Genomic DNA, 21176 nt, shown 5'->3' with positions numbered 1-21176 from the left:
TATGATGCAATGCGCACTACTATGCCTACACTAGTTTCCATGTAATGGGTCTAAAGTCCTCCTACAATACCAAAAAAAAAGACATATTTCGAAAAAGCAATAAAAATGAGAAAATGTTGTCAACGCTAAGAAACACCTCCTTCGAGTTTCCTCAAATCCTTGTGCTCATAGAAAATTTTGCCCAAATAAGGAATTGGAGAACTTGAGCTAAGCTAGAACTTGGCCTAAAGTGGAGGGAGAATTGAAAAACCTGACTAATTGTTCCAGGTGCATTGAGATAACTTCACTCTAATCTTTTTCTCCCTAAGAAAGAGATAATAATAAAACCAAAAAAAAAAGTAAGCTAAGTCTAAAATGAAAGCAAAATAACACTATGATTAAAAGATATGCTTTTTAGAAATTGCGAAAAGTATGTAGAGTATTATTTCAGTAAACAACTTTTTATCTTTATAGGGTGAAAAAATTATAGCAAGTAGGCATGCATGACAAAATAACTTTTTAATTCAAGTGTGTATTATTGACCCTATTTGGAATGCTAACAACCAAAAATGCGGCCTATATTCAAATGAATTGCCTCCCATTTAAAGCATAACATTGTAGTTTAATCAAATTGAATGGAAAGATTTAGGATTAAAGAAGTGACTTGTTAAATGGTCAAAATGATAAATGGGAAAAAATTCACTACCACATCTCTATGATTTAAAAGAATGATAACAAAAGGAAAAATTATGATTTATGATATGTACGATGGTTGAATAGTCATATTAAAATTACCATGTAAAATACACACATTCAGACTTAATATCCCTTGCACATTTTGGCACTTTCTATTTTAATTTCAATATTCCAAAAAACTAATAGCTAGAATCTTTCTTAAAAAGTAAGCAATGAGCGCCCATCAGACCAAGTACTTAAAAGGCCCTTACATCAATTAAGCTTCTAAAAAGTTTGCTGCTACTGCCGCAAAGTTGAAAAAGTAATCAGCTTTGCAAGCCTATTTTATAGCCACCATAAAAAGATCGTAAAATGATGTTGTAGACACCAAAATTTTACCATTTTATTTATTTATTTTTAGTTAAATTTTATATTTGTTTATATTTATTTGTTTCACTTCTATTTCTTGGAAAATCATTTTAGAAAAATCGGAAAAGAAAAGGAAAAAAAAGAAAAAAAGAGAAAGAAAGAAAAAACAAAAAGCAAAACAAAAAAGGAAGAAAGAAAAGATCAATTTTAAAAAAAAAAAAGACGGTAGATTCACTCGCGCATGCAATCCTTCTCCATGGCTTCAGGTACATGGCCCGAAGCCATGGACAATCAAGGACGAATTTTGCAGCAGCAATACCTCACCCCAATTCCACTAATTTTTGTTTTTTCCTTTTCCCCAACCAATGCCAACTCATTCTAGTTGGAATCTATCAAGAAAAATCTAGAATCTAAAGCCATCAATGGCTGGCTCCAAATTGCCCAACAAAACCAACTTTCATAACAACCCTTGAGATGAGGGTTTGGAGCAGTGATTTTCTCTTTAAATATCATCAAAAATGGGGCTGGAAAAAGGGGAGGAAAAAAGAGGGGCGGCGGAAGAAAGAAAAACAGAAAAAAAGGGAGAGAAAAGAGGGGAAGAAGAGCAAAAAATTTCTGGAAAAAAACTGGTGAATCAGCCTAGTTCGGGGGGACTTTTCTCCTTAGTTATAGATTGGTTTTGAGTGACTTTTCTTTTGATATTTTCCTGAGACAGAGGGGAATAACTTTCATGTTGAGAAGTTTTGCTGAAAAACATCAGAAACCCTTCAAATCTCAGCCCAAACTTTGCTCTTCGAAATTTCTTCCTGCAAATTTTGAGCCAGGGTTGATTTTCTGACCCTATTTCTTCTCAAAATCCGACCTCAATTTAGTTATTTAGGGGATTTTCTTTGTTGATGAACCATATACGTTCATCACTCGAGCAACGTTTGTTCAGAAAAGTTCTTAAAAAAATGTCTTCATCCCCTCCAAATTTCAACCCGAAAAACACTGGTCGTAAGCTCTTGGACGTTCTTCGGCAGAAATTTGCGGCTTCGAATTCTGCATCCGAACCCATTGTTTCAACCCCTACTTGTTCATTTGACTCCGTAAAGCTCAAAAAGGTAGTCCCTTTCATCCCCCTCTTTGTCATATAAGCATCGATCCATGCTAGATTCATGAAGTCCTTGCTGCATTTTGTTTCTTTATTTTTTTGCTGATGGTCATTAACTCAGATTTTCTGCTATAATCGTGGTTAAACCTAGTGTTTGAGGATATAAGATTTGGTTAATGTTGGGAGTTGCATTCATTTGTCATCTTGATTCAAAGCTTTGATGTTTGGTTGGATGTTTTGTTTGATGAAATGCGGCGAGCAAAGAAACCCAGCAAAGTTATAGAACATGAAATGAAGAAGAAAGCTTCTTCGAAGCTTTGCATGACAAGTTTCCAAAAACAGCATTTTGACCCATGATTTTCTAACTAATTTCACTATGGCCCAAAATTTGAATATTTGAACCAATTTTTGTCCTCTTAAGTTTTAATCCTCCTTTTATATTTTCAGTGAGTTGTTGGGTAGATTAATTCTGGACTTTATAGTATAATTAGGTTTTAAATAATTTTTAGTTATTTTATTATTCTGTTGGGTTTTAATAAAAATTAGATGAGAATTGGATTAGGTTTAATTTGATTGCATTTTGATGGTTGGTTTGTTTATTTTGATTAAGTTTTGGTTATTTATTTTCTAGGTTTGTAGCTCAGGTTTGGAGGTCAAAAGCTCGTAGTTTCGTTTGGGCTGATTTGGTAAAAGAGTGGGCTTGGCCTGTTCTTTTTCTCAGGGCTTTGGTTGGGCCGAAATGGCTTGACCCAAGCAAAAGATGAAAAATGGCCCGTTGGCCCATCTACTTGGGAAATCTAGAAGCATTTAATTATAGGATGGTCCCTGGATTTTTATGTATTTTTACTATGGCCCTAAAACTTTTGATTTTTTCAATTAGGTCCCTAAACTTTATTTTAATTTTGACCTCTAATCTTTGTATAATTATACTTTAACCCCAAAACTTTCTTAATTTTTGCAATCAGGGCCCTGGTAGTTTTGATTTCTTAAATACAAGTTGCTTTTCATCTTTAATTGTTAATTATACTTCATTCAAGTGCTTTCATTGGTAGATTGCGTGATTATTTCTATTTTTTATAATTAAATTGGTGCCTTGATTATTTTATTGATTTTGGAGCATAAGTAGGACAAATTTCACCCCATTTAACCACAACTTCAAGGGAGGTAATCTCTTTTATTATTTTAAATTCTTTTATGTGCAATTGCATGTTTTGAATGTTTTTTCTTTTATTCATTTTAAGATTCATTTATTTTATTTAATTTTTTGATAATTATTTGAGAGGCATTAAAATGCCAAATTGTATTAGATATGTGCTCGAGACATGTATTTAGCTAGTCTATATAATAGATAGTTTTAATTTTTGCTAAAAATGTATTTAGTTAGATAAATGTAATAGTTAGGTTATTATTTTTAAATTCCTCCTTAGATTGTAGTTAGGGTCCCGAATGTAATAGTTAGGCTCTTATTTACGTTTATTTGCTTGTGTGGTTGCATGCTTGTGTGTTTATGTGTTATTCGCTTTCCTTAGGGACTTTGCATCTAGATATCATGCTTACGTGTTATGTGATCTATGTGTTTTATGTGTTTACTTACTTTAATTATGCTTTATATGATTTATTTAGTTATAATAAACACATAACGTCACCACACTAGTTCAACGCTAGTTGTGGCCATTTTCCTGATTTCTCACTAGTCCAACGCTAGTGAAGACCTATAAAAATGGGCTAGTCCAATGCTAGATCCTTTAAGCCGTCCACGCGCTAGAACCACATGCTTGCGTGACAATCTGTGAGGACTTGTAAAATCCCCCATATTTTTCTTAAAATTTCCTTTTATTTGGAATTCATTACTTTACAATAACTTTACTACTCATTTATTCCCTCAATAGTTGGAATAAAGAATAGAATTAAGAGTTTTCCCTTTTTTTTTATAGTTAGGGTAAACTAGGGTTTTTGCGTCTTTTGGTAGTGTGATTAATTGGTAAGGAGTACGTACTAAATTTGGTGGTCAAGAGTAAGTTTTCTATAAGGGGAAGTGTGGGATTAAAAGTGATAATAAAAAGTTAGTGAATCATAAGTTAAAACACTAGTACTGGCAAGTTAAGGAAAATCGGTTTGAACCGACGTGTACCGTTTGCTACCGATTGAACACACCACTTGAACACTACTTTATTACCTTAATCTCCTTGTTTTTATTTCAGCTAACTAACCCTACAATATCTCTTAAACCAGCCACAATCTTTGACCAAAGAAAAGGAGAAAAAGAGAGAGGAAATCTAGTTGCGACACTTGTCGGAAATCTAAAAGATGTTGATCAAGCCAACTTCATTTCTTCTTATCTTCCATTTTGGCTCATTTTGCTTTATTATTTCTTTTTATGGCCGAGAGTTAAGAGGAGGAAAAGAGAGAAGAAACACTTCAATTTCAACCTTTATTTTGGCCTTATTTGAATTGAATCCAAAAATCTAAACTGATTAAACCTTCACTTTGGTACTTAGGAAGCTTTGTGTAGTAAAAGTTTTGGAAGAAAAGGGGTGTGGTTTTCACTTACAAGCAGCTTTTGGAAGGTATCATGATTTCCTTTCCTTTTCTCTTCCTTAATCTTGTTTAAATTTGGATAGAAGCTTATGTTCCTGGCATATTATGGTTAATGATTCAGTTTTGGATGATATAGTGGAAGGGCTAGTTAGGGTTTACATTTTCAGCCTTGATTATGGTTGTCTACCTAGTAATTGATAGTATTAAGCTAGTAATTTATGGTTTTGATGATATAGTACTTGATAGTATTGAGCTAGGATATGAATTTTTAGAGTAGAAGTGAATTTCCAGCATTGATGATGAATCTGCCCTGTTTCTGACCTGAATATTTGTTCATGTTAGAGGCCGAATCAGGTCTTGCTCAAAACATGAAAATTGTAGGGAATGGAGTTAAATATCTTCCTGTAAATTTCACCTCAATAGGAACACTGTAGCATGCGAAATGACTAATTTACCCCTGACTGCCAAATGCCCTATTTCGCGGGCAGCTTTCTGTTTTCTCTGAGATTACACATTTTAACCCTGAAAATGCACGAACTGGGTGTCAATGTCTTCATGAGAAATGTAGGTCCCTTCTTAGCTTTGAAACACCATAAAATTTGCCCCAATCCGATAAGCGTAGTTTCAGTTGTGACCAAAACACCAAAAGACGTCAAACCTGCTATTTAGCTATTCGTCTTTAGAACTGGTTTCTGATTGCATTGCTAAATTTGCCTTGTATTTGGATGAAATTAAGTCTAGTTGAAGGGCTATTGTGTTAATATTGCTTATGTGTGACTTTGGGCTGAGTTGAGGAAAATAATGAAGCCATAAATGGCTGGAAAATAGCGAAATACAAAGGGCATGCTGCCCAAATTTCTATTACTTGATTTTATGAATATTAGTGAGACGTAAGGTTTGAGTTTAGGGTTAGTTGGATCGTAAGTTACATATTTATCCTTGAATGCACTTCAATAGTAGTATATGAGTTGTTTTGACCAAGATTTGGTATCAACTAAGATGAAAAGTGTTAGTTTTGTCTTGAAAACTTTGAATTACATTTGCTCACTTCAATTTGAAATTGGTTGTTCTTTCAACTACTGATTCCTGGAATTTTCTTTCGTTATGTTGAATTTGAGAAATGACTCAAGATTTTCCGTGATTTGGAAGTTCAAATGTTATTATTCACTCTAAAACTGTATTTTCATATTTGCACTAGTAATTTCTGAATTTTAAATTTTGATTAGTTGAACCATAATACCTTATTTTGACTAATCTAGGTTTCTTTGGTGATCCGGAGTACAACCCGGAAGGACACTTTTGACATATCTCTTGCTCATATTGGTGAGTGTTCCTTGTGTGTTTGTACAACAAGTGACTATATGACTATTTGTGAATGTTTGCTTGAATGTTAAATCCTTTCCAAGGATTGTTAAATGGATTTTTGATGGGCGAGTATGTACTTTATCACATTCAACCCAAGCCAAAGTGAATTTTCAATGATTGAATGCTATTTGTGCATGAATGTAAGCCTTTTGGCTGAACTGAGCCCTTGCCCTTCGTTGCCAGTTGACTCGAGCCAGAAGCGGACTCGATTAGGTGGCTGGTGACCCTGGGATAATGTTTGGTATACTCGAGTATGACCACGAAGGTTGGTGGAGAACTGGCCAGTAAATTGGCTAGTGGCGGGAAATGAAATCAATGAATGAATGTCAAGAAACTGGAGGAATTTTCACTTGCAAATGTTTTTCTAATAATAAGGAATGGCTCCACGTGAGCATGTATGGTTGGCGAATGAATAAGGAATAAGGAAAATGGTTGGCGAATGAATGAACGAATGGCTCCACGTGAGCATGTATCATTTTAATGAGTGTGTTCTCATTGCTTTTATATTGTAAATGTTTTCCTGATTGGTTGGCGAAAAATTTTTACTATAGTTATTTTTGGAGCTCTTTTTAAATTTAAAATTTTATTAGAATATTTTTTAAAAATTTTAAAAAAATCATCACACACCACCACCTCCTCCCTCCTCTACCACCACCGCCATTGTCACCGTCGTCCCTCCCTCCTTCTCTCTCGTCCTCTCCCTCTTTCTCCCCCTTCTTCTTCATCCTCCTTTCTCTTCCTCTTCCTCCCCTCCTCTCCTTCCTCCTCACCCCACTTCTCTTACACCGCCACCGCTTTCTCTTCCTTTCCCCATCCTTGCCAAACTCTCTCTCCCTTCCCTTTCCAACTTTTGATCACAACCAAATCTGCATCTGGTTCTGATCTAAAAGGTCACGGTCGGTTGTGACTAGAAGGTCACAACTAGAACAAAATATGGGTCTGGGAAAGGGGGATTTGGCAGAGAAGGGGAGGGAAAGAGAGGGGAAGGGAGGGGAGGAAGAGGAAGAAGGGAGGAGACTAAAGAGGGAAAGGGAAGAGAGAGGTGCAACGGTGGCGATGGAGGAGGGAGAAGAAGAGGGGAAGGGTGGTAGTGGCTGTGTGTAGTGGATGGTGGTGGTGGGTGGGAAGAAAAGGTAGTACTTTTTTTATACTTTTATCAGTTGTATTTGAGATTGTGTGTATTTTTTGAATTCTTTTTGAAGTTTGTCATTGTAGACTCCACAAACAAAAATAACTTGTGGGAAAAATAGTAAATCCAAGCAAAGCCAAATTTTTTCTCTAATTTTATTTATAATAACCTCTAAAAATATCACAAAGTTTTTAAAATATGTACCCCAAAACATTCAAAAACACACCCACCATTCTCTTATTTTAACCCACATCACTATTACTGCTTCCACTATCTCGTCACCACCGCTGCCTTCCTCCTCTCCCCTTCCCCTATTTTTCTTTCTCCTCCTCCTCCCTCTCTTTTTTTCTCCTCTCCTCTCCTCTCCTCTCCCCCATCCTCCTCCTTCCCCCACCACCCATTCTCCCTCATCTTGCCCTCCTCTCCCTCCCTCACAACCATATTTTTACTTATTTTCCGCTGACACATTTTGTCACTTTCTATATTTAATTTCGATACTCCAAATAACTAATAAACTGAAATCTTTCATAAAAAGCGATCCATGAGTACCCATTAGACCAGTTCTATTTGTACTTAAAAGGTTCCTAATATCAATTAAGCTTCTCAAAAGCTTGCTGCTACTACAAAGTTGAGCAAGAATCAGTTTCTCAATTCTTTATTATAGCCATCACAAAAAGATTGTAAAATGACACATGTATGAGAGAGTGGAACCAACGGTTTATGAGCTCATAGTTTGAGAGTGGTTGGTCCAATCAGACGATTATAAGTTTAATGGTTTGTCTAAAAATTGAGTTGGGTAGCTAAATCAAAAAATTATCAAAATGTAATTAAAAATATAAATTTATGGGTCTGTACATTTATATGACAAGTTAAGCTTAAAATAGGTAGCGCAAAAAGCATACGAGGAAGATGAAGATATGCATGGTGGTGCTCAGAGAGTACAGTGTGCCCAACAGTGAGTTGGAGGAAAGTGGTAGAAAAAGGAGCCAAATCCGGAGATGAGTGAGGAATCAGTATCATTAAAGCTTTGATAGGTTTGTTGAGGCAATGACATTTTCCACAATGTTTGTCGTCAATTTATTAGAAATTAGATTGCTAGTTACCTATTTGTAACTTTGCATTTCTTTCCAAGATGATACTGTATCCAATGTTCACGATGGGCCATTGTGATTCAAAAAGTGAGTTTGATATGCTTTATATATCTATATAAAAGTTAGATTAATGAAGGCATTGAATACTATAATAAAAAAATTCCAAGTTTAAATAAGTAAATGTTCAAATTAAATGACAAAGTGATTGTAGTATATAGAAATAGGGGGAAATACATTTGTTTACCAACTTATTTGCATTTCACAAATTATCATGGGTTTTTTCAACTGATATTATTAATTTAAGTGGTTGTGTTTGATTTTCGAAAATTTCACCATTAGATTGATTCTTATTACCGTATCAATCTTTTCATTGACTTTACAAAAAAAAAAAATAGAAAATGCGTTGAATTTTCTTAAGCAGTAATACTGAGGAAATCATATTAAAATTTAATAGACACAAGATCATTAACGTATAAGATAATTCAAAGGTTTCTGAAATTTAGGAGAAATGATGTAATTGAGATCTCTATCCCAAGTAAAAAGGGACGCAGCCTTCCAAAAAAAAATTGTTGAACTTTAAACCATAAACATTGACAATTGAGTACGCTGAAACTAGCATCCATTTATTGATTATTAGTGCAGATATTGGAATGAAATTAATTTTTTATTAAAAAAGATGAGTACCCATTTGAGTTGATTTAGCCCTACCTCTTCCCCACTATCCAATAAATAAATGAAAGGTACTATTCAACGATGCATATTTTGATACAAAATCTAAAATAGCATAGAGGTACCCGGAGAAATGGCACAGAAGATACAAGTTTACGGGCTTGTCTAAAAAGTGTTGGCATTAGTCGTCTGAAAGAGTAAAGTTAAATAAAAAAGTTTACCTATAATTGAAAAGGTAAATTTACATGATAAATTAAGCGTGAAATAGGTAAACTAAAAAGGCCGTATAAAAAAAGTCCTAAGTTAAACGTGAAAATTAAAGGAAAAAAAATAAATGATAAATTGATTTTTGTATATAAAAATGGGAAACCAAAACATTGGTTTACCAACTTGTTCACATTTCGCAACTGATAATAGGTTTTTCAAGTAATTATTGTTAATTAAGTTGTTATGGTTATTGAGTTTCAAGAATTTCACCATTAAAATTGATTCTTATTTCAGTACCATTCTTTTCATTGAACTGTATAAAAATATTAGAAAATGCACGGAATTTTCCAATGCAATAACTCTTAGGAAATATTCATATTAAAATATGATAGACACAAGATCATTAACATATAAGATAATCCAATAGCCAATATTCTCAAACCTCGGAGAAATGATGTAATTATGGTCTCTAACCTAAGTAAAAATGAAAGTTTTCTTTCCTAAAAAAAACCAAGTAAAAATGGCTTAATGTTGGACTTTACAACAGTAAACAACGGTAATTTACCAGATAACATTGAAAATTGAGGATTCTAAGACTGGTACCCATTTGAGTTGATTTTGTCTCCTTTGTCAAATGGGATAATTTAAGAAACTTTCTTCGAGATTTCTGACAGTTGCAACCTCCCCTGAATTTTGAAAAATTTCACTGACATTTCTTGTCAGAATTTTGGAGCTCATTGCTTACATCATTCGGCATAAAGTTATTGCTCTACTTTAACACTTTAGGATTAAGATAATTTCAAAAACCTCCCTCGAGATTTCTGATAATTTCACCTAATACCCTTGAAATTTTTAATATAACACTTATCTACCTTGGCCTTATAAAATAATCATAATAGCCTTAACATATCAATATTTTTCATGCAATTAAATAATCTGCTCCTAATCTTGTGCACATGAATGCATTCACACAATTAGACATTAAACAAAAACAAAAATAAGGGTCACTCATAGAATAACCAATTATGTCGTAAATACAATTTTAACCATATTGTGAATTAATATTAGTTTTTCTTTGAGAATCTAGAGATGAATAGAAGACGATGATAACTGAAGAGTTAAGAAGATTGGGGTTGGTGTTGGTACTCCAACATTTGAGGGATAGGGTGTAATTTTACTGCAGTTGGTGAAATTTTTTTTGAATTTAATAGTGCTAATGTTTTCCTTTTGTTTAGATTGAGGTTTTAAATTTAGGGACTTTATGGTGGTAGTGGTCATAAAGATAGTGGTACTGATTTGGAATGTGGGAATATGGAAGGTTTAGAATAGTAGAGATGAGGGCTAAAAATGGGTTTGTAATGTTGTATATATTCCAAAATTTTTAAAGAATATTGTGAGAAAGTAAAATGAATTTCATAATTTCATGAGAGCATTTTGGGTTATTCATTAAAAATTTGATCACTGGATCATTTTCGTTACCAAAATGGTAACTTGAAGAGAGGCATGTGCAATTTTTGAAACCTCAAGGGAACTCGAATGTGTAAATTTTGAAACCTCAAGAGAGGTTTCCAAAATTATCTCTTAGAATTATTACAAATGTTTTTTTTAAATAAAATCTTTGAAGTCATTAAAAGAAAGAAAGTAATTAACCAGGTTGAGCAGTGCGAGCAAGAAATTAAGAAACAATAGCCTCCAAATCAGCAGCAAAAATAACAGTAGGAGATGCAGGCTCAGAAGGTGTAGCACCAGTAGACTTAGCAAGAGGATTGGTGACATTAGTGGCAACTAGAGTGTGAGGAGAAGAGTTTCTAGTATGTTATCCTTAACCCTCCTTTTGCATTGGAGTTTGTGACACTCAGAAATAGTATGACCTAAATGCCGATATACTTTGTACTCAATAGTTAATGTATTACAATACTAATGGGAATGACACATCTTATGTGCGTGCAAATTTAAAAGGAAAATTTTTAAAAATATATTAAATTTTTTAGTAGTTGTTGGAGGTTTTATTTTAGAAATTGTGTTTTTCATCTTTTTATTTTAGATAGGAAGTTGTTCACAATTATTGTCTCATTGAAAATTTTGTTAGGCAAAAAAAGGGGTTGTGTATGTGTTTGTGTATGTTTATTATATTGGTAGTTATGTAAGGGTGGGAAATTGAAAATAGATAAGATGTGGGCAGATAATAGTGAATTTTGGAAGGATATATTTGGCAAAACAAATAATGACACCTTTTTTTGACACCAAACCCTTCTTAGGCTTTATATATAGAAAGACTAGGGGGAAAAGCCTGCACGACGTGGAGGAGTTTAGTGCCTATGATTAAAGATGGTTAATAATAATTATTTGGTATTTTGTAGTATAAGAATTGAAATATGATAATTTTATTATGTGATATTAAATAAAAAAATCATAAGTTACATACTAAGTTAAAAAATATAATGTGCAATGAATTATAATTATAAGATACAATCAACAACTTTGCATCCAACCTAGTAAAATAAAAGACCTACTTATATCTGCTCATGCACTTTACACATATTAAAATCTGCAATTTAGTTTGAATTTGACCTTGATATAAGGGCAATCCACCACATTATCTTGTCCTATAAGTGAAATTTGAACAATTAGCATACTTGAAGAAATCATTGCTATTGGAATTTCGGTTCTTGTAAACCAAGTTCTTGAATTTATATTGGTTCCAAGGACATATCATCATGAAGCCTTCACATTGACCAATCAATCAATTATGATTTATTGTATGATTTAAGAGATATAACAAAGCATCTCCTTCTTGACAGGGGATTACAATCATAAAACATCAGTTATTGAGCTGGTTGCGAAGATATACAACAACTAACCTGCTAATATAGAGGAATAATTACCTCAAAAAAGGTACTAAGGTGTCTTAATCAACTCAATTCCAAAAAACAATTAAAAGTAATGAAGTAAATACTTTTAGATTTGCAACCAAATAGTTATAAGTAGATAGTTTAACCTATTGGGAAATCAAACGAAGTGAAAACAATTGCCCAAATGGAATCATCAGTAGAGTAGCAAACGATTTCAAAACTATGATAACTAATAGCTAAAACAATGAAGGAAGCTGATGCAATTTGTAAATGGGAAAATTTATGATGATAAACTTGCCTTAAACCACAAATACTAATTAACAAATATGATCTCCTCCCTATCAAGTCTGCTTAACATGGACAATTGAATTAAAATTGTAAAAAATTATCTCACATATAACCTGCAAGATTACATATTTCTTACAACAAAAAAGTAGATTGGCTAAAGAAAACAAATCTATTGAGATTTCTTACAACCAAAAAGTAGCTTGGCTAAAGAAAATATATCTATTGAGAAAGTTGTTGCAAAATGGGGAAGATGACTAGTTAATGTAGCAAGATCTGAATTTAATAGATTGCATGATTGTTGTGGAAGAAAGCTATAAGTAAATGAAATGAATTTGGAAGATTAAAAAAAATCATCACAAAATTTGATATCTATACTGTAGCAAGTGACACTGTTGAAGTAAATAATGACTTTTGCTAAAGATATTGGAAAGAAGAGAAAACAAAGTATCAAATGTGAGGACTCATATTTTTATTTTTAAAATAATTATTTTTATAATTATTTACCCTAGTATTGGTTAATTATACTATCGTTACATGAATTTCTTTTAAATTTCGCTTTATCGCGCGCAAATCGGAAATTCGCGTATTTCACGTCGAATCGACTAAGTGGAGATTTAAGAAATTTATATTAGACTACTAAGAGTGAATAATTATAGTGTTAAAGAAATTACCTTTGAGGTTTAGTACACTAGTGTAACAAACAAGAGAGAAAAGTGGTAGTGCACCTCACTATTCGCGCACTATTACGATTTGACTTTTGCACCATTAACCTAGCTTCCTTAACACACTTCATCCACCAACCATCAACACACAAAACACTCTCTCTTCTCTCTCTTGGAGTCGGCCGAACAGCAAAGGGAAAAGAAGAGAAGAAAGTTCTCTTCATCTTGCACCATTCTAACTTCCATTTCACTTCCAAGCTTGCACCCAACTTCAAAATTACTTGGAGATTAACTTTAGTTTGGAGGAAGACATCATCTAGTCGAAATTTCTTGGAGATTTTGTGGTGAAAATTTCTGGTTTCTTCAAGGGTTCAAGAGGTAACCATCAACTCTTGCAATCTCTCCATTTTTCTTCAAGAATCAAGCTTAGATTTCATGGGTTTGACAACCCAAAGCATGAAATAGGTAGAGGACTTGAGGAAATCTATTTTTCTTGCTTTAATCTCTAAGATAGTGGCCTTGAGGTGGATTATAGGTAGCTGCTTTGAGGATTAAATGCTTGATTAATGTTGTTTATGTGTTAAATGGGATGAATACGGTTAGAAAGTGAAGGAAAAATCGAAGGAAAGTGGTGCACTAGAGCTGGCCGAAAATCTGTCCCTGTTGATCAGTGATTATTTCAAATTTTTGGTTCTTCTTTTGCTATGAAATTGATAGTTATATGTTGTATGTTGAGTGTACAAAGTGTCATCCAAAAATCATTTGATTTGGTTGAGCAAAACTTGAGTTTTCGAAATTGAAAGAAATCTGGAAATGGGTTCAGGGCAGCCAAACAGTTCTCCTTTGATCGAACATACCTCTTTGTACAAAGGTCAGAATCGAATGCCGTTTACGGCATTTGAAAATAGACATCCGTAGCTTTCTAACGTAATAAAAATTACTTGCTAGTTCGATGTGAGTGAACTGCAGTGAATTGATAAATTCGGCTGTTCTGTCTGCCTGTTCCATTCGAATGGAAATGAGAAGCTGCAAATTGTGGCTTGAATTTGAACTAATTGTGAACTGATTTTGAAAATGTTTTCTTATGATGAAATGAATCTTTTGAACCTAGTTTTCAACGCCACTGACCATTCCCAATTTCAAGTTGTATAGAGTAAGATATGGTTCAATTTCCAAACTGTGGCGAAGCTGGAAAACTGGAAAAATCTTTCCTTCTTGTTGGCCGACTGGTCTAGCTTGTTGTGGGATGTTTCGCTTTGAAAATTTTGATGTCCATCAACCATCAACTACTTATTAAATGTTTATAGGAACTTGGTTTCAAAAATGAATTGAATTGTGCTGATTTCATTGTGCAAAACGTTTGAAAAGAAATAAAAGCAAGAAGGCAGATTAGCCTTGAAACATTTTCCAAAATTTAGTCATTTTGTTAACTGCCTTCCCACGTAAGTTTTTCCATGAAATTTGATACAGGGGTAGTCCATATATAGAGGTTCAAGTATACCAAATTTGGTGGAAATTCAATACCATTTTGATACCCAAATAACGCCCCAATATTGGCTCTTCAAATCTGGAAAATTTCTGTACAGTGTACAAATTCAGCTGACTTTATACTATTATATCTTGATGCTCAAAACTCCGAATTTAGTTCCGTTTGTCGTGTTTGAAACCTTGGTTAGAGCTATTATTGTGTTACGAATTTCAAGGGTTGATTCATTTTCTGTGAATTACACCGAATTTCCAAAGATGACTGTAAAACCAAGACTGGTTTAAACCTGTCCTATTGGAACTGAAACTTTGAGTTGAAAAATGAATGCTTTCTGTTTAGAATCTTGGAAAATTCTTCTAGGAACTTTTAGTACTTTGGATCTAGTTTCCAACGATATAAATTTTTTCATTTTTGGACCTACCAAGTGCAAGATCTGATTTTTCTAGATTTGACACACAAAACTGAAATTTTCCGACTTGTTGGGAAATGAGTTTTTGGAAACTTTTCCCTATCCTTTGATATTGATTGATCGTTCTAAACTCAATTTCATGGAGTAAATCAGTTTCTCTTGTGTTATTAAATCCTCACTTTCCAATCCTGATTTTTGAATGATTAAGGTTCTCTTTTGAGATTTTGATTTAGTTTAAATAAGTGAACCTTTTTTCTTGGTTAATACATGGTTGTAAGTGAAAGTACTTGTTATTTGTTCATGCGCTCAAGGAGATCTTCAAGAGAATCTTGAAGCAGATGCCTAAAGGGTTAATTGCTCGCTCACTCACTTTTGTTTTGACTTGGTGAGTGTCAAGTGTATGAAGTGTTGTTACATGCTTAAGTGTTTTCATTAATTGAGTGTTGTGAAAGTGTCGAGACGAGTGTGTGCTTTATCGCACTCGTTCTCTTTTAAGTGAATTGTAATTGAATTGTATGAAGTGAATTTGCTAAGTGAATAAAGTGAAGTGTTGCAATAGTGAATTATGCTATGTTTGCATATGTCGATTGGAGTGAATCTCCTCGACTTATAGTGATAATAGTAGGGGACGTCCAAACTCATCAGCCGACCTTGCGACTCGAGCCAGCATGGGCTTGGTCGTGAAGCTTGGTGAGCCATGAGAAAAAAAAAAAATAAGCTTGATCTATTTGAGAGATCTCGCTTGGCATACTCGAGTAGTATCGCCTTATATAAAAGAAGTGTGGGTCCGAAGCAGGGGGTGTAATAGTGATCGGAGGTGCGAAGTAAGTGGGGTTCTACGGACCTAAAACCTACCTGTTTGACGGAATGTCAACTCGTGGAGGTATTGGATCGAGTATTGGCAAAGCAAGTGGAATATAGCTCCTGAGAGCTCCTGTATCCTTATCAAGTGTGTTTTATGTTATTTTGGAAATTTCTTGAATGTTATCGCTTTATTTCTCATATAAGTGTCGTTGCTACTTGAACTACGTGATTCCATGTGTGTTTCTTAGCCTCACGAGCATTCGTTCACCCCATTAGATTTGTTTTCCTTAACAGAAACCGGAATGAAAGGAATTATGGAGAAGCCGACTTGATGCACTTTTGATTAGGGTTTTGAATGTAACTGATTAGATGACTTTTGAAAGTTGTATATTTTTGGGAAAAGTGATGTACTTGGTATATTGAAATGTAAGAATTGAATACTTATTAAGGAAGCGACTTTTCTTTATACCTTCGATTTTTATTCGGTTATTTATCTTTAAGCTTAAATCGAAATTGTATCGAGTCCTGGCGAGAGTTGGGCAGGCGTTCCGCCGATACCCTTGGGTTCACCCTTAGGAGAAGTGAGGGCGTCACAGTTGATATCAAAGCCTAGGTTTTAGATCTTTGTAGTGTATCCTAGGCTTGAAGTTTAGGATGTCGGACTGTGGGATTGGTTTGCAAATTACGTGACCGCTTGTAGGAATGAAAATTAGAGCCTAGGTTTGAACTAGTGGACAATTAGGAGTCTTGACCTTGTGGAAGATATGTGGGATAGTACGAAATGATCAGACTTAGTTTATTTAGTATATTTGGATCCATCTAAGCTTTTAATTTTAGGTGTGAGTTATGGAAAGTAATGGTGGTAGTGAGCCGTCTCGAGAGCGCCTTCCGGTGATCTGTTATCAAGAAAAGCCTAAGGGAACTCGTTGGAGATATAACCCAACTCGCCTAATTAGGACTCCATGTGACTGCTAAAGGACTTACTCGGACTTAAATAACGTAGTGTTAGCGGTAATCAATGACCATAGATGGTTATCCGAGGAGAATAGGGTAGTGTGAGAGGATAATCGAGAACTGAGGGCAACTGTGGATGCCCAGACTGCTAGAATTTATGAATTGGAGATGGAGGTACTTGAGGAGCGAAGAAAAGACTAAGACTCCTTGTGAGCAGCTCCGGGAGGTTAAGAGCCGACTTGCTAGGGTAGTACATAACGTTAGAGACCGGACGGATGAGTCAATGGTTGGGTATGTTACCTTGGTTGAATAAGTGATGGATGGCAAGATACTTGATGGGGAAAAAGAGGTAGAAACTGCTAGTGTTGAAGATGGAAATGATCCTATTGAAGTAGCAGAGACTTTTGGCTCCGTCAATCCCTAAACTAGTGATTTAATCTACTTTAATAGTTTCGTCAAGGATAGTCGGGGTGGTGCTTGTTCAAAGGCCATTGCATTTTGTATTTTGTTTCACTATATTTCCTACCTTTTTGAAGCAATTGAACGTTACTTATGAGGTGCTCGACTTTATTGCTTTATGACTTCAAATCTATATTATGAGTTGTACACATTTACAATTATTTCGGTGTCTCCCTAATTATTTTTATTTGCATGGTCAAAGTGTCATTTTCAAAATTCGCTTATGTGTACTCATATTACGTCGTACCTTTATAAATGTTAAATTTATATGTGAGGACCCAAAATTTTTCTTATTTTTATCTTATTTTACTGGCTTAATTAAATATTTATTCACCCCGTTTTCTCCGAATAATTTATTTCAACCATTTTATATCCATTTATATGGAACTATGCCTTACTTATATTTTTAAAACGTCCAGTTAGCAAATTAAATTTTTGGAGGTTCGTTTAGTAAGAAATAGTGAATGCACGTTTTTCGAGGCAATATTCGATCCGAGAGTGCAATGATCTTAGAGATTTGAGGATTCATGTTTTATCCTTAAAATAATTATTTTTATAATTATTTAACCTAGTATTAGTTACTTATATTATCGTTACAAGAATTTCTTTTAAGTTTCGCTTTATCGCGCGCGAGCCGGAAGTTCGCGTATTTCGAGCCGAAACAGCTAAATGGAGATTTAAGAAATTTATTCTAAACTACTAAGGAGGAATAATTATAGTATTATAGAAAATACATATGAGATTTAGTGCACAAGTGAAACAAATCCGAGAGAAATCGGATAGGAAACGCGCGCGCGCGAACACTATTCCTAGTTGACTTTTGGAGGAATCTTGGCCACAAATTCATGAAGCTTCCACAAGAAGCTTAACAACACACAAACCTTTCTTTTCTTCCTCCTTAGAGCCAGCTGAAACTAGAGAAAAAGAAAAGGAAAGAAAGCTTCTTCATTTGCTCAAACTTTTGCTCCCAATCCACTTGAATTTCTTCATACAAATCACATACAACTTGGAGAGCAACTCTAGCTTGGAGGAGGACACCTTCTTGCCGGTTTTCTTGGGAGTTTTTTGGTCCAAATTTCTGGTTTCATTACAAGCTAAGAGGTAGTCTTCATCCACCCATGAAACTTTCCATTTTCTTCAAGATTGGAGCTTTATTTGCAAGGGTTTGCTACCATAAGCATGGATTAGGTAGATGACTTGAGAAATCTATTTTCTTGCTTTAAATGTTAGGCTAGCGATCTTGTGGTGACCTCTAGGTAGCTGCCTTGAGGATCTAATGTGTTGTTTATGTTGTTTTTGTGTTAAACAAGATGATTATGGGTAGAAAAGTGAAGGAAAATTGCGCTTGGTTGCTGGCCGAAATCTGTCCTGTTATAGCCGTGCTTTTATTGTGAAATTTTGATGCTCAAATGACTGTGAAACTGATGTATATATGTTGTATATGGTGTGTAGGAAGTTTCTACCAAAAATCATTTGAATTGATTGAGCAAAATCTGAAATTTTGAAATTTAAGAAACCTGGAAAAATGTATTCGGATAGCTTGGACAGTGTCCCTTTGAATGAACATATCTCTCTGTCTAGAAGTCAGAATTGAGTGATGTCAGTGGTATTCGAAACTAGACATCCGTAGCTTTCTAACGGTATAAAATTCACTTTCTAGTTCGAAATGAGTGAGCCGTAGTGAGTCAGCAAAGTTGCTGCCCTGTTCTATTGGCCTATCCGAGAGAAAGGTAGAAGCTGCATTTTGTGGCTCTATTTTCTCTCACTTATGAATTGATTTTAAAACTATTTGTTCTAATGAAATGTAGTCTTATGATTCTAGTTTCCAACACCACCAACCATTCTCAATTCCAAGTTATATTGAGTGAGATATAGTTCAATTTCCAAACTGCGACAAAACTGGAAAACCCTTCTTTTTGCTGGACGACTGGTTTAGTTGTTTGTGGGATGTTTTATTTTGAAATTTTGATATCAACCAACTATCAAGTGATTATGAAATGTTTCTTGGACCTTGGTTTCACAAATGAACCAAAATGGGACTGATTTCATGGTGCAAAGTGTTTGAAAAGGAAAAGAAAGCAAGAAGACAGATTTGCTTTAAGAATTTCCTAAACTTTGGTAGTTTTGTTAACTACTTTTCCGTACGAGTTTTTACATGAAATTTGATAGAGGAATAACCCTCATATGGAAGTTGAAATGTACCAAATTTGGTATTATTCTAAGACCATTTCGATACTCAAATGATGTGCCAAAGTTGTTCTTCAAACCTGGAAAATTTACTGAACTGTCTTCGATTTTGGCCAACTTTGAGCTACTATATCTTGACACTCAAAACTTTGAATTTAGTCCTGTTTGGCCTGTTTGAAACTTTGTTAGGGACTCGTATTGTGTTACAAATTTCAGATGCTAGTTCACTTTTTGTGAATTTTTCCGAATTTCCAAAGTTTGCCGAAAAACATGACCAAAACTGCCTTGCTTGTTCAAATCAGCCACTTTGAGCTGAAATTTGAATGTCTTCCGTTTAAAATCTTAGAAAAGTGTCTTCTAGGAACTTTTAGTGCTCTGAACCAAGATTTCAATGGTATAAAGTTTTCCATTTTTGGACCTACTGAACGCAAGTTCTGATTTTTCTAAATTTGATGTGCAAAACTAAAATTTTCCGACTCGATGGGGAAATGAGTTTTGGAAACTCTTCCCTATCTTCGATATTGATTGGCCGTTTTAGACTTGATTTCATGAAAGAAATCATTTTTTCTTGTGTTATTAAACACCACTTTTGAGCCTCGATTTTTGAGTAATTAAGGCTCTCTTTCATGACATTTTCTTAGTATTGTACAAGTGTACAATCTTCCTTGTTAGCAAGGGATTTGTAAGTAATAGTGTGTGATAGTCAATTATGATTTGCTCAGGCACTCAAGGGGACCTTCAAGAGGATCTCGAAGTGGATGCCTAAAAGCTTGTTTGAGCACTTACTCCCTCATTTTGATTGGTGAGTGTCAAGTGCATGAATTTGTTGCTAAGTGCTTAACTTGCTTCTTATCCGTTATGTGAATTTGGAATTTTAGAGACGAGTGTGTACTTTACCGCACTCGTTCTCTTTCAAATGAAATTATATTCGAATTTTGTTATGTGAATCCATATTCGACTTGTACGAAGTAATGTGGATGTGATTCGTATTTGGAATTGTCGATTTAAGCGCTGCTCATCGACTTATATTCGTATTCGTATTCGGGGGACGCCCAAACTCGTTGGCTAACTTTTCGAATCGAGCCAGCAGGGGCTTGGTCGATAAGCTTAGCAAACCATGAGATATTCGTAAAGTTTGATCTATTGGAGAGATCTTGCGTGGCATACTCGCGTAGTATTGCCTTGATATACTCGAGTAATATCAAAATTTTGATGAGCGGGCCCGGTAAGGGGGTGTAAAAGTGACGGGATTCGAAGAAAATGGTGTATCTATAGGATTTGATACTTATGTGGTTGACGGAGTGTCAACATGGAATTTGATCAAGACCTTGATTCAACTACGTGGAATTTAGCTCCTGAGAGTTACAATATCCTTGAATTGTTTCTGTTTACTTTTCTTACTTGAAATGCTAAATACTCGAACTTTACCGTTTTTACTTATTGTGTAAATGTGTTTGCTACTTAGACTACGAGCTTGCATGTGTGTTTCTTGGCCTTACGTGCATTCGCTCACTCCGTTATATTTGTTTTCCTTAACAGGACCGATGGAAAGATTTTTGGAGAAAAGTCGACTAGATTACTCTTTTGATTAATACCTTGGTTGTAATTATTTAGTCGACTTATAATGGTTGTATTTTGGGACTTGATGCACTTTTGATTGGGATTTTGAATGTATTTGTCTAGACAACTTTTGGAGGTTGTATATTTTGAGAATGAGATGTACTTTTGGTATCTTGTGATGTAAGACTTGAATGTTTATTAAGGAAGCAAACTTTCTGTATATCTTCGACTTTTAGTATTGATAGTTACCCCTAAGTTTGAATTGAATTTGTACCGAGTCTTAGCGAGAGCGTCCCGCTGATACCCTTTGGTTCGCCTTGGGGAGAAGTGGGGGCGTCACATTATGAACGACCAAAAGAGTGAAAGGGGTTGAGGACGAGGGGTTAGGCAACCCCAAGCT

The sequence above is a fragment of the Coffea arabica genome, chromosome 9e (assembly GCF_036785885.1).
Source record: "Coffea arabica cultivar ET-39 chromosome 9e, Coffea Arabica ET-39 HiFi, whole genome shotgun sequence".
In the NCBI taxonomy this organism is placed as follows: domain Eukaryota; kingdom Viridiplantae; phylum Streptophyta; class Magnoliopsida; order Gentianales; family Rubiaceae; genus Coffea; species Coffea arabica.
The sequence above is the reverse complement of the archived record's forward strand: the minus strand, read 5'-3'. Positions refer to the sequence as shown.